We start from the raw sequence: 12,479 nt of genomic DNA, 5'->3' as shown, positions 1-12,479 counted from the left end.
CGCGGGGCCGGGAGGTCCCCCCCTCCCCCCCCGCCACCTCCACCGCCGCCGTCTCCGCCGCCGCTTACGTCATCACGCAGCTGCTAGGAGACGCGCGGGGCGGGGCAGAGCCGGCCGTTGCGGCCGTTAGTCGGTGCCTCTCCCCCCTCCCCTCCCCTCCCCCGCCGGAAGGGCGGGGCCGGGCGCGGGCGCCGTGAGGAGCCGGGCGCCGCGGGCGCGGAGGAGGGCGGCGGGGGCGTGTGCGGGCGGGCAGCCGGGCACCGCCGTCCCTTGCCCTCCTCCCCTCCTTTCCCCCTTCCCGTCTGCCGGCAACAACAACGGCCCCTTGTGTCTCGCCCTCCGCGCCCCGCGGGGCGGAGGTGGGGAGGAGGCGGCAGGCAGAAGCCGGGGGACAGGCCCGGCCTTGCTCGGCCGCGGCCGGCGGGGAGCGGCCCGTCCGCCCCGCGGTCGCGCTGCGCTGGGTGCCGGAGTCGGGGCCCGCGGAGGGACGCACCTTTTGCGCTGCTCCTGGCCTCGCCCGCGGGCTTTATTGCAGAGGGCTAAGCCGAGCAAGGCACGTTCTCCTTCATGTTCTTGTGTGATGAGTTTTCTCTTTCCCGGGCCACATGAGCGTGCTTCATATAAGAGCCTCGGACTTAGCGAAGCGGGTTGTTAGAGAGGACAAGCTAGAGAGGAGGAGTGTGACTGCTGTCCTAAAGAAAGAAAGCAGGGGAGAACGCTAGAGTCAGAGGACTTGATCTGCAAGTAAGTAACGTGAAGTGCCCCAGGAGGCAACGGGGAGAAGGACAGGGGAGAATTATAAAGCTAAAAGCTGTTGGAGTTTGATCTGATGGGTATGGGGGTCTCAAACTGCCAACAGACTCAAGCTGAAGACTGAGGCTGTTTTCACAGTGTTACCTGTCTGCAGATAGACTTTGGTTCTGTCAAACAAAATTATTGTTCTTAAATGGCAAGCTGATGAGTACCGTCTTAAAGGACAGGCTTATCACTACCATTTTTACAGTGATGTGTGTGGTTTTTTGCTCTTTATGCAGAAGAGAACAGTTGCCCGTATCGGATAACATCATTTTATGGAAAAGGAGAGCTACAGCAATTTGGAACTATAATTTAACTCGGGATTTATATTGGTGAGTTTACTTGGTTTCCTTGAATATACAGTTTAAAGGATACCTGGTGATTTTGAAATAAATTAATTAAATCGAGTTTTCTTCTTATATATTTAGTTCTTGATCTCATTGCCAGTTTCTGTGGCACGTCATCCCCTAACAATTTGCTTTTCATTTTAACATCTCTCTCTCTTTCCAGGCGAGCTCTATGGAAGAACTCACACAGGGATGTGCTTCAGTGAAAGTGAAAACTTCTGGCAGGAAAGGAAGGAAACAAACTGCAAAATAACAACGTTCCAATCCGTCCGAAATCTAATCACCTAAGATGCCACTGGTATCCAGACCACTTAAAAGATTAGGAGTAACAGATTATATTGGTTGTGCATCATTGCGTATCTAATGCTCTGTTCCTCAAGAGTTCTGTGGACAGAACCCTATAAATGCAATGAATTCTACAGAAATATACAGGAATTCCTTATGTTATCAAAATTCAACATTTGGATAGATTCAGGCTTCGATGGACCTTCAACACTCATCAAGTTTAGAATTCTGACTGAAAGAGCACACCATCAACTATAAGCCATACCTAACAGAGATTGTGGAAGTCTCATCTGCATTAGAACTCCCAACATTACAGCTTAACTAATTATACTATGCGTTTTTACATTTATCTGTCTTTTGTAATAAGCAATTTAAACATATATTCTATAGCAGAATACATTATTCTCCCATATCCTTCTTCATTAGTCTGTCCAAAGTTGTTCACAACTTTCAACAAGCACTATTCCTGCTACACTGATTATTAATAAATTCTTTCAGTGGCATCTACGCCCCCAAACTGTCAGCATCTCAGGTTTACTTCTCATTTCCAGTGAAGTGTTCAGCCGCCTTCTACTTTTGTCTTGGCCAAATGACCATAGACAGTCTCCATGTATTTGCATGTTAATACAATTGTTGTATTAACATGCAATTGTAATTGTCAGCCTGTGGCAGGTGGCAAACTGTTCTTAAGAAGATTGAATTATCATTTATCATTCTCTCTTAGTTTTTTCATTTCACGTTTTCACATCATGTCAAACACAAATACGCGTAGGGTGAACTAACACAGACATAACTGCAGAATCCTAAATTAAATAGGGATGTCAAACATTGAGGAAACTAAACATCAACCAAAATAATGGACAAAACCACCGCTAATTGTACGTGAAGCATGATTTTTTACAACTTTGCAACAATTTCCCTTCAGAGTTTGTTGGCTTTTTTAAGCACGTTGCAAAACTTGCCATCTTTGCAGAAGAGTTAGTTTTGCTTTCTTGCTACATCTGTCCTCCACATTTTGAGGTTAAAACACAGAGGAGGAAATAGATTTTGTTTCATTTTCATACTCGAGCAGCTAAAAATGATAGAGGCAATTTTGTTGTAATTCCTTCAAAACTTCTAATCTTTGGTGTTAGATTTGTTGTTTTGAACTGAAATGGAAATTGAATCACTTTTTTTTTTCGGGAGAGGCTGGGAATTATTTGCAAAGCTTTCATGAATAAGACTGGGGCTAAGGAAGTTACTCATTTAAGTCAAGTCTATGAAGTTAGACCCTCTGCACGTATTTCACTTTTCCTTCTATTTTTGCAGTATTTCAGGATGTAAAATTCTTAATGTTTAAAGATAATCACACATATTATAATAGTTTTCCTAATTTTCTTCATATAAGCCTAGCCTTAGAGAGAAACGTGTATATCTTGGTTATAAAACAGGCTTTTCCTTCAAATACATGGCACAAACAACAGAAGAAGAAACCTTTTCATTATTTTTAGTCATTCTCTGAAACCAGTTTTCTTGAGTGATACTGAGTGAACACTCCTTTCTTGAAGGACAAAAAAAGGAACAAACCCATGCAAATATGGCTTTGCATAGGATTCAGCACCTGAAAGGACTCGATTCTAATTCATCTACTGTGAAAAAAAGGAATCCTCTAACAAAAAAGCTATCTCTTGGGACCCAACATCTTTCTCCTCTAGACTTTCATTTGGTAAGTCTGGTCCCTGCAGACACAGTGGAGAGCACCTAACTACAAGATAATGCAAGGGGATAAAACAATGCTGTGAAAGACTGCTTTTGGGGCGTATATGAATCACCAGAAGCTACATTCTACCGTAAACGCTGTTCTTAGTGGAAGATGTACTTCTTTGATACTACCTTCTCTAATGGTCCCTGTGTTCTTGGAACAGGTACAAAACGCTGTGTTACAGAACTTTCCCAGAGGGAAAAGGTTAGGAAAAGGTACATGAGACAGACGTTAGTTCATCTTGCTGAGCTACAAAAAAAGCACTAACACTCTCAGCACTCTCCAGTATTTCAACAGAACAGAAAGCAATAAAATCAGGTAATGCTCCCTCTCCCATAGCACTGCCCTATTTTCTTTCCATCAAAAGATGAGGTGAGCTGCAACTTTCCAACTTCATTCTGGGACTCTCTCCAAACATCCCAAGGGGAAGGTAGTGCAGAAGTCCACTTTGTAGCCTACGGTGACTAGGAACAATGCTCCACCAGACGGCTTCTTGTGTTGTTTGGTGGGTGTGTGCCTGCGGAATATGCAGTGGCGATAAAACTCTGATTAAAAAATGATGACATAATGGTATTGCTACTACTACCCGTGATAGCAGTGTATACACACATGAACCATATAGAGTACATAAGGCTTTCATTAGTATCTTTAAAATGGGGTTGGTTTTTGCTGTTGTTTTTAATAGCTTCTGATAGGTTTTCTAAATAGAGAAAGATTAAATATTTTTTTTATTCACTCTTTAATGGAGGCAGTTGCCTCCTGTGAACAGCAATGACCATGCCAGTCTCCATACGGTGTGCAGCTTGATGAAATGTTCCAACCCTTTGAATCCTGTCATCTATGAGGCTCAGCACAGGTTGAAGTGGTTCTGATCTGGAGGTGAGTACATTAATTTCTTGCCAAGTTAGTTGAGTCAGAATTAAGTAGCAGCATGGGGTTTCCTTTTAAGGAACATATGCCTTTCTCCTATTATAGAATAAGGGCTAGCATGCAGCCAAAAGTTATGTAGACGGAAAAGTAGGCAGGCAAGTGCAAACTATTGTGTTAACCATAGAACTTTTTGAAAATGAATTTTGAAATATGATTTATTAATAGGAAATGGCTTAGCATAAATGGCACTACAGGGAACCACAAATTTACTGTCATTCTGTGACTTTCAGAGTCTGTTTGCTTAGTGTAGGAGTAAATGGATAATGTATGCCACCACTAGCACCATCCGGTGAAGAAAAGAATTAGTAAGAAAAGTCTGAGTTTCTCCTTCCTAAAGAAAATCTGCAAACAGAACAAAACAAAACAAAATTAATAAAATCACAACCTGAGTCAAAGGAAAACCTCAAAAAGTAGACAGTGCAAACTCCAGCTTGCAGAGCATCAGTGCATCTGCAGACAAAGCTCTCAGCGATGGTAATAGCGCTGGGGCCTTCTGAACTTCATCCGCACAGGCGTCCATTGAGTTATGCACCTACTCATTTTATTTTCTAATGAAATGCTACTAGCATGGTTTGGGTTTTTTTTTTTTTCACCCAAAACTATACCCTCTTCAGAGCTGGATATCCTTCCTATGTTTAAATCATGCCTGAACACAATGCGATCTGATTTCATAGGAGCTTTGGGGTATACTGTTATACAAATGGGATATATATTTCTAAGAAGAAGCAGCCAAAGTTGTGCCTTCTTGGGTTTACCTGTCACCAGGAAAATAGTTTATAACTCCGACAAGAACATCTTACTTGAAAATCCCTTGGAACTAGGGAAGTCTACTAACGTGAAAACCTCTCGTAACAGTTTTTTGGGGGCACAGGGTATTTTGGAAAATCTGAGCAAAATTACCTCAAGTATTCTTACGTAAGTCAGAAATGGAAAACAGCCCACTTCTCTTATATTTCTGCATTCTGCATTCAGCTCTGGAGTTTCCAAACATTCAGAGGAATTTAGAAATTGATCAGAAGGATTCTAAACCAGATTAGAAGTTTCCAGACGAGATTCATAAAAATACCGCCTCCACAGGACTTCACCTTGCACAGTGTTCAGGACTGCACAATGATTTGAATGTGCCTGGGATCAGTTTGTGGGAAGTAAGCTCGCTATTTGAAATAGAGATATTGTCATACATGTACAGATACTAATTTTTTGTGCTTCACAATGTCTGTGGAGAGGGAACAGGGAAATTCCTGTTAAAGATCTGTTAAAGAAAATTTCAAGTTAAGGTTTCTAGAAGTTAAATATGTACTGATTAACAGTATCTGATTGTAAGATGCAGTGAACTGCATCTGTGTCAAGGCTCTTTTGCTTTGGATTATTACTAAAAGCTAACATTTCCGAACTTGTTTGTCAGCACTTAGCTGTATCTGTGAAAGTCAGGAAGCTTCAAAAATCAAGGTTTCTGTAACTTCATTTCAACCATATGGTACTTTCTTATCCTGTTTTGTTTTTTTTTTCTTCAAATTTAACCCTAGTATGTTCCTGTTATTTAATTTGTCGTAGCCAGTGTGACAGGACATGATTATCACACAGCTAGCAATTAAAAGGCAAAAAGACATGAAAACAAACTTCTGGTGAAGGTGAGGGTAGCTAAATCCCTTTAAGGTCAACTGCTGAATTTTTGGAATTTCCTGATAGGAGAGTTCAACCTTAGCAATATTTTTAACCAGTTTTTGCACTTTATAGGTATGAGTAAGATACAATTACTAGGCTATTTGAATGCAATATGGAAATTAATGTCGTAAAACTGAAAGAAGTTTATCTTGTACATTTTCTTCTCAGTTTTACCTCTGGGTGCTGATACAAAGTAATAGTAAGTTGTAGTTAGGTTCATAGTCCTGGAACAGAATTTACAGAATTTAACTTAAAATCAGAAATTTATTTCAGTTTGAAATACTATTACAAAAATATGTGTTGTACTGATTTTTCACAAGTGCTAAGTACGGACAGGTACTGTATGAGTCAGTATGAGATGCTCTAGGTTATCAGTATTTCTGAAAAATCAACTTACGTCATCAAGTTACGGAGGCATCTAAAGATCAATGCTGGTATCAAATGTGCACACTGTGGCCAAACTGTAACATCAAAACATTTTAAGTTAAAATTAAACTGCTACACATCTTTAACAAAGCTGTTTTCCTTTTGAATCTTTTGACCATTAAATCTGATAAAAGCAAAAGGGTTTCACAAATAAGTAAACTTCCACAAGTTGTGTGGAAATAAGTGAAAGGGGGAAAGAGAGGAACGACTGAAGGAAATGCAGTACTATGATCTCACCTGCTGTTGGACACTAGAGAATATGAGAAAGGCATGTAGGGAGAGGGACCATCAGGAAGTCCCTCAGACCCATAGAAGTCCTAGCAATTGGAGATGTTTCAGAGTTAGATTACAGAGAAATAAGTAGCTTTGGGTAAAATCTGTCGTGCTGGTGACAGCTGAATTGTACAGGCAGATTGCTGGCAGGCAACGGGGGGGGTGTTAACCTTTATCATCTTTAAAGGGACTTCTTGGGACTCAGACCCTCCTTTCTGAAACACCTAAAAGCTTCTGGGGGTCTGGAGCTTACAAGCAGCTCAGAACTGTCCAGCCTTTCTGAAGCTGTTGCCTGCCATGAGCTGGGGAGCGTGCCTGTCAACCCACGTCTGGATTTGAAAAGGTACACTGCTATGTATCTGTGCAAGACAGCTGAGAAGCGTTTGGGGTAGAGCAAGAGAGAGATCTGTCCCACCCCACTTGGATTGCACTGTTTTCATTGTTTAATTCTGGGGTAGAGTCTACATAATTTTAATTAAGTAACAGGTACTTTGCTGTTGCTCTGGAATTACATTAGTACCAGCAACATCAGACCTGAGCCCGTCCCTCTTCTTTTTCTCCTCCTTTATTTTTAAATTTGAGCCACTTGTGCTATGTCTTTTCTTTGCAACTAAAATAATAAATCAACGTTCAGCTGGTTTCATTTCTCATTTCCAAAGAATGGCACCCAGCAGTTAATTACATTTAAGAACATTGGTTCCTCATTCCACTTCTTGTAGCATAATGGAAAAAAACCACACATTCAAGCTCTCAGGGAGAGCATTTCAGGATCTAGAGATAGATTCCACAAACTCCTCTTTTTGGAGGAGGAAGATTTTTCTATGAACAGTTCCAGCAAGAGCTCCCTGACACTCAGACAAACATGCAAAATAAAGCGTGAAAGTTCTCCCTTAAGCAAAAAGGTATGGATCATTAGCCACCAAGCTTCCTAACCTGCCTTCTGTGGGATTATAAGAGATACTGCATGTGAGATGCTGGGCCAGAAACAGTAGTTAACTCAGTTTGATCATCACAGGGAGCATTTTGTAAATATGCCGCCTGTTCCCAAGATAAATTTCTTGTGGAGGATGAAACCAATTACAAGTGTTTATCTAATTGCTCAAAAGGGTACACCAGGCCCCATAAACAAAAATGAAGGAAAGTTATTTTTCATTGTTTCTGCTAAGTGCCCGACGCGGTGCAGAGCAGCGTTGGATATGGCACTCCTCAGGCTGGAGAGGCCACCACGAAAGCCCTGCAGCTGTGGCCCCCTGTGGAAATAGCTAGACCTGGGGGCAAAGCGCATCCTCTGAGACGGCGGGGTTAAGCCGTGCAAGTCAATCGCTCCCCATTTAAGTATATTCTCTTCTGCCATCCTCTGCTGCCACACGATCGACTCCCTCTGTGAGCCACCTCTAGAAAGCCTGGAATTGCCAGCCACCCAGCCGGAGATGTTGATAAGCAGAAAAACTGCACCCTTACAACTGTGAAATTTGGAGCCAGTCTGTGCAGCTGCAGCAGGCAACAGAAATACACGTTCTCTTGATCTGGTCCGGGTGGGCAACCATTCAGTAAAAGAAAAGAGTAAGAAAGCTGAAAAAGATTGCCAAGAAGGCTGGTTTTACTTGGAACCACTATTTTTAAGCTTCCCCCCAAAAGTGAAACCGACGCCTTATGCCAAACACACAGCTCGCTGAGTTTAATATTTGGCTAGCAGCTGTAGTAACACCAGCAGGAATTGTCATGAGAATGGTGGGTGAGACACAGCTACTGATATCCTTAGCATCTGCATTTCTTGGTTGGTTAGATGAGCAAGTACTGCAAAAATATTCTAGCAAGTGTTGTGTTTTTTTTTTTTTTTAATTCCATAGAAAATTTCAGTGGGATAAAGAGCAATATTCTAAAATAGCTTATAGTATTTTAAATTTAAGGAGATGATTGACAGACAGCACTGTTAAATTCCTTGCTCCCACTGTGTGCTTTTGCATCTCTGTGACTTTTATTCACTTTTTTTTTCCTTTCTTTATTGTCTGCTATGCTTCCTTTGAAAAGCAGGAGAGTTGCATCCAGTCCCTAGAACTCTTACACTTGAGCCAACATTGTCTTTGTATTGGAAATAGTCTTTGTAGTAAAGGTGATGAAATGCAGTTGGGGCTTTCAGCACTGCAAGGGTAAGGAGAGAAAAATCCTGCAACATTGCCAAGCAAACAGTGCTCAGTCTGGGTCCTTAACGAAGGGTCCCAAGCGAACATAGTCTTTCAGCTTTATAAGAGCAGAGCTGCATTTCAAGATTTTCACTCAGGTGACCCACAGCCCCCTTCCCTTCACAAGAACACACCCGTTTGTCAGTTTATTGCAAAACATGCCACCAGTTTTAAAGAAGACCATACATTTTGATCAGCAAGAAGTTTCGATTTTGACTGTTGCTAAGTAGTTTCTTGCTCCACTTTAAAACATGGACAATTCAGCTATAAGACCGTGACTTTTCCTCATTGCATCGATAACACTGTCCGATCCCAAAGTAGACCTCAGAGATGGGAGATGAGGAGAATCTTTTGTTTCCACAGCAGGGACCACCAGGTAACATTTAGTTAGAAGAACCTCAATATAGCTAATAGCTTTTCCTTTTATGAACACAGCAGGAGGGTCACTGAAGTGGAAGGGAGGGAAGTGGAGGTCAGGGAATGGTGTGCTGCACTGACTCACTGCCCAAGAGGGAGAGAAGTCAGCCAGGTGAGTGGCCAGGGAGACGGCCTGCAGGGAAATCCTTGAGAGTGCCGGGAGAGAGGGATAGGGAAACGATCCAGCAACTCAAACCCCCACAGCAGCACGATGAAGACAGCTTTTCTAGTTGGACCATGGAAGAAAGGCTGCAGAGCCAGCAGAAGGAGGGAGGGCAGATCAGCAGCGAAAGATCCTGCCAAGCACTTAGGGATGCACCACAAAGGAAATCTTTCTCAAGTGTAAACCACAGGGTTTAGTCTTTGCAAGAGTCTCAGGTACGCAAAACAAACAAACCAAACCTACGACCAGAATAAAAACCAGGGACAGGGTGATAAGCCATGGTGATTTTAGCTTGTAGAGCCACAATGTGTCTCTGACACTGGTAAGATGAGGAAAGTGCTTGCACAGACCTGAGAATCTGATGATCTCCATTTTCTATCCCAGCTCCCTGTGGCATATGAGAGTCATTTCATACTTCTGCACCCAGAGGCACAAAGGCATTTCTCAAAAACACAAACTTTGGAACGGAAGGATAAAATACACTATAAAGCCAAGAATTTCATTACATGAACGCAAACAATGCATGTTTTTATGTTTCTATATCCATGACTTGGGAAAAACAAGTCAGACAGTTACTTGGGAAAAGCAATTTAGACAGTCCATTAATTAATAGTATTGTTCCTGCGTGGTGAAGAAATAAGGTAGAGGAAATCAGTGAGGCATTTTACTGAAGCCTGGAAGGGTTTGAAAATGAAACTTTATTTCAATAAAGTTCTTTTACAGCAGCTCTTTCTTCAAAAGCTGGGTTACTGCTTGGTGGAGAAAATGCCATTACCATAAGCATGGTTAAGTTTTTACTCCCTGATTCAGTCGGGCTAATGAGGTTTTGATCATTTCCTGTATTTTCCTTACAATGTCTCAACAGCTATTCAGCAATTCCTGATCAAATTCCGCAACCCTCTTTTGCGTAAACCTGTGGGGCTGGGGAGGGAAAAGAAGGGTAATAGGATTCTGCAATATCCCTCCCCTTGGCTATTCGTTACACCCTCTTTTCATGCACACTTCTTACAGCAAATTTCAAGTCACAAAACCATCTGCTTACAATGTTTACTTAATTCTGCAAGCCAAAACAGATGTTTATTCCTTATTTGTACTTTGAAACTGAAAATCAAGAAGAAAAACTATTCAGGCAGCTGCCACATTCTTCCTGTGACAAGATCAGCCCCAGATGGCGTAGCTTTAGACCGTCACCCCCCTGTCACCCTCTCATTGTGTAAGCTGGTGTTTAGGAGCACAGGTGTTGTACAATAGCCTGCTCCTCTAAGATATTCCACGTGCTGTGGAAAAAGCCAGATCTTTTCAAATCAGCTCTTCTTCACTTTCCATCCATATATCGTTACTTACAAAAGACCGTTAACAAGATCTTGACACCATTTCCAGGGAAAATTTACTACCGACATTAGTGATGAAGGATGAAGAAACAAGTATTTTTATCAAAACACTGACAAACACATTTCCAGAAGAACCAGGAATAACATTTTCTAGGCGCTTTTGTTTAAGCTCTATGTATCTCAGATGTTTTCTGTGAAATTATTACTTACATTCTTTAAGTCACAAAGTACAAGGTGAGAACAGTGAATAATACTCCTTGGGCATGAGTTACAGTGTAGATTTTCACATTCGGTGCTCGGGGACAGTCCTTAGGAGAATACTTTTCCCTTAAACACACTCTGAATCCATAGATGTGCTTCTAAACACACACGCTGAGGCAAATCTCACAGAAAGCCTTACTGAATCAGGCACCTTGCAAATGCCTTGAAACACAAACAAGCTACATTTTTTTTCTCTTTTTTTTCTTCTTCAACTTTGGTGATGTTAAAAAGAAAACATGAAATAATAATCAAAATCCATACATATTTTGATCTAGACCCTGCCTGCAGATTCATAGTCCTTTATGCCTAATCAAAACTGCACTTCCAGACAGATGGTGGGGAATTGACAGTGCTAATGAAGGACTGGTCAGAACTGCAGCCCTACCTGCAAGAACGTATCTACGCTTGCCGCTAGCGAAAGCAATTTTTTCTTACGCATGGAGGCAATTTAGAACTGGAAAAGCTTTAATTAACTTCCCGGGAGCAGAGTGGTTGCAAAGTTAGAAATAAAATAAGCAGTAAGACAGTTGTTCCCAAATGCGGTTACTTTCTGCGCCGCCTGCAAACGTCAGTGCCCTCCTGAGTCTGTCACATTATTTTGTATAACCGGATGTGTCACTGCGATATAGTAACGATCACTGGAATCGAGCCCTGAATCCCATCAGCTCCTCCACCCTTTATGCAAAGGTTACCACACGTGGGCCCTTCAACAAGAGTTAAAGGAGTATTTGCTTCCCAAGTTCGCTGTGTGAGCAGCACAGTGAAGGCTGCCAGGAAAGACTAGCCAAGCTGACAGCGAAGCGCGGCGGGACCGCAGGCGGTCTGACACGCGTGCAGCGTGAGGACACACGCGCAGAGACGCCCATCCACCCCAGGCAAGCGCCAAGGGCCGGCTCTCAACGCGGTCAGGCGTGCCCAGGGGGCGTCAGCAGCGGTGCTCTCACGCACGTCAGGTCTGGGGGCTCCTGGTCACTCTTCACTCTCACGTAACAAGGGAGGAGCTGCTTCTGGGCGTTATTTCCTTGCAGTCATACCTTTGATCAATAGCAGTTTCTAAGAAAATACTTCCTCTGTGGGTCTCCTTATTGCTGCCTGCCACAAGCACAGACGTTTCTATACTCTGTAATACACAGGTGTATATACGGTAATCCCACTGTCCTGGAGGGGAGATTAGCACCCATATATAACATCTCCTAGTACAGATACACAACCAGTCATTCTAACCCCTTGTCTCATAACAACGTCACACCTTCACTTTATTTAGTCCAAGTACTATTTGGACATGGTGATGCTCTGGCAAATTGCGTCACTTTCCTTCATTACATGGACAGTGCTGTCGCAGCAGACGTTAGCCCACACGCTCTCTTCCTTGCGAGACTTTGTCCTGTCCCATTGACAATAGATGTTTTTCAGAGCTTGATAGTGCTGCTCCTAGGTCAGACGGAAGGAAAAAAGTGCAACTGGGGACACCGAGAATGATCTTTTAAGAAAGAGCTTACCAAGACCAAAGCAGTACTTGCAATAGTTGCTCCTTCCACCTTTTTCTTTTGTTTAGAGTTGCACTGACATAGCAGCATGCCTTCAGACTGGGCGTTCTGTAGCGATCCAGACTAAACAGAAACGCTTTCACTGGACATGCAAAATGAACGTGTGGGGACAGCC

At 42.6% G+C, this 12,479-nt stretch overlaps 1 long non-coding RNA gene across 6 annotated transcripts; it reads left to right on the top strand.

Moving 5' to 3' along the window:
* The first annotated feature begins 156 nt into the window (after positions 1–156).
* Positions 157–7,100, top strand: LOC104142584 (uncharacterized). 6 transcript variants are annotated; one of them, XR_011137658.1, is made up of 4 exons: positions 157–744; positions 1,035–1,127; positions 1,306–4,047; positions 6,650–7,100. It is a non-coding gene; the product is annotated as an uncharacterized lncRNA (long non-coding RNA). The 6 variants fall into 6 exon arrangements; XR_011137659.1 differs by lacking the exon at positions 6,650–7,100 and adding an exon at positions 5,071–6,275; XR_011137660.1 differs by lacking the exon at positions 6,650–7,100 and having other exon boundaries at positions 159–744; positions 1,306–3,486; positions 3,917–6,276.
* The last annotated feature ends 5,379 nt before the right edge of the window (positions 7,101–12,479 follow it).

Source organism: Struthio camelus, chromosome Z (genome assembly GCF_040807025.1).
Source record: "Struthio camelus isolate bStrCam1 chromosome Z, bStrCam1.hap1, whole genome shotgun sequence".
Taxonomy (NCBI): domain Eukaryota; kingdom Metazoa; phylum Chordata; class Aves; order Struthioniformes; family Struthionidae; genus Struthio; species Struthio camelus.
Note: the sequence above shows the minus strand (reverse complement) of the source record. Positions and strands in the feature narration are given on the sequence as shown.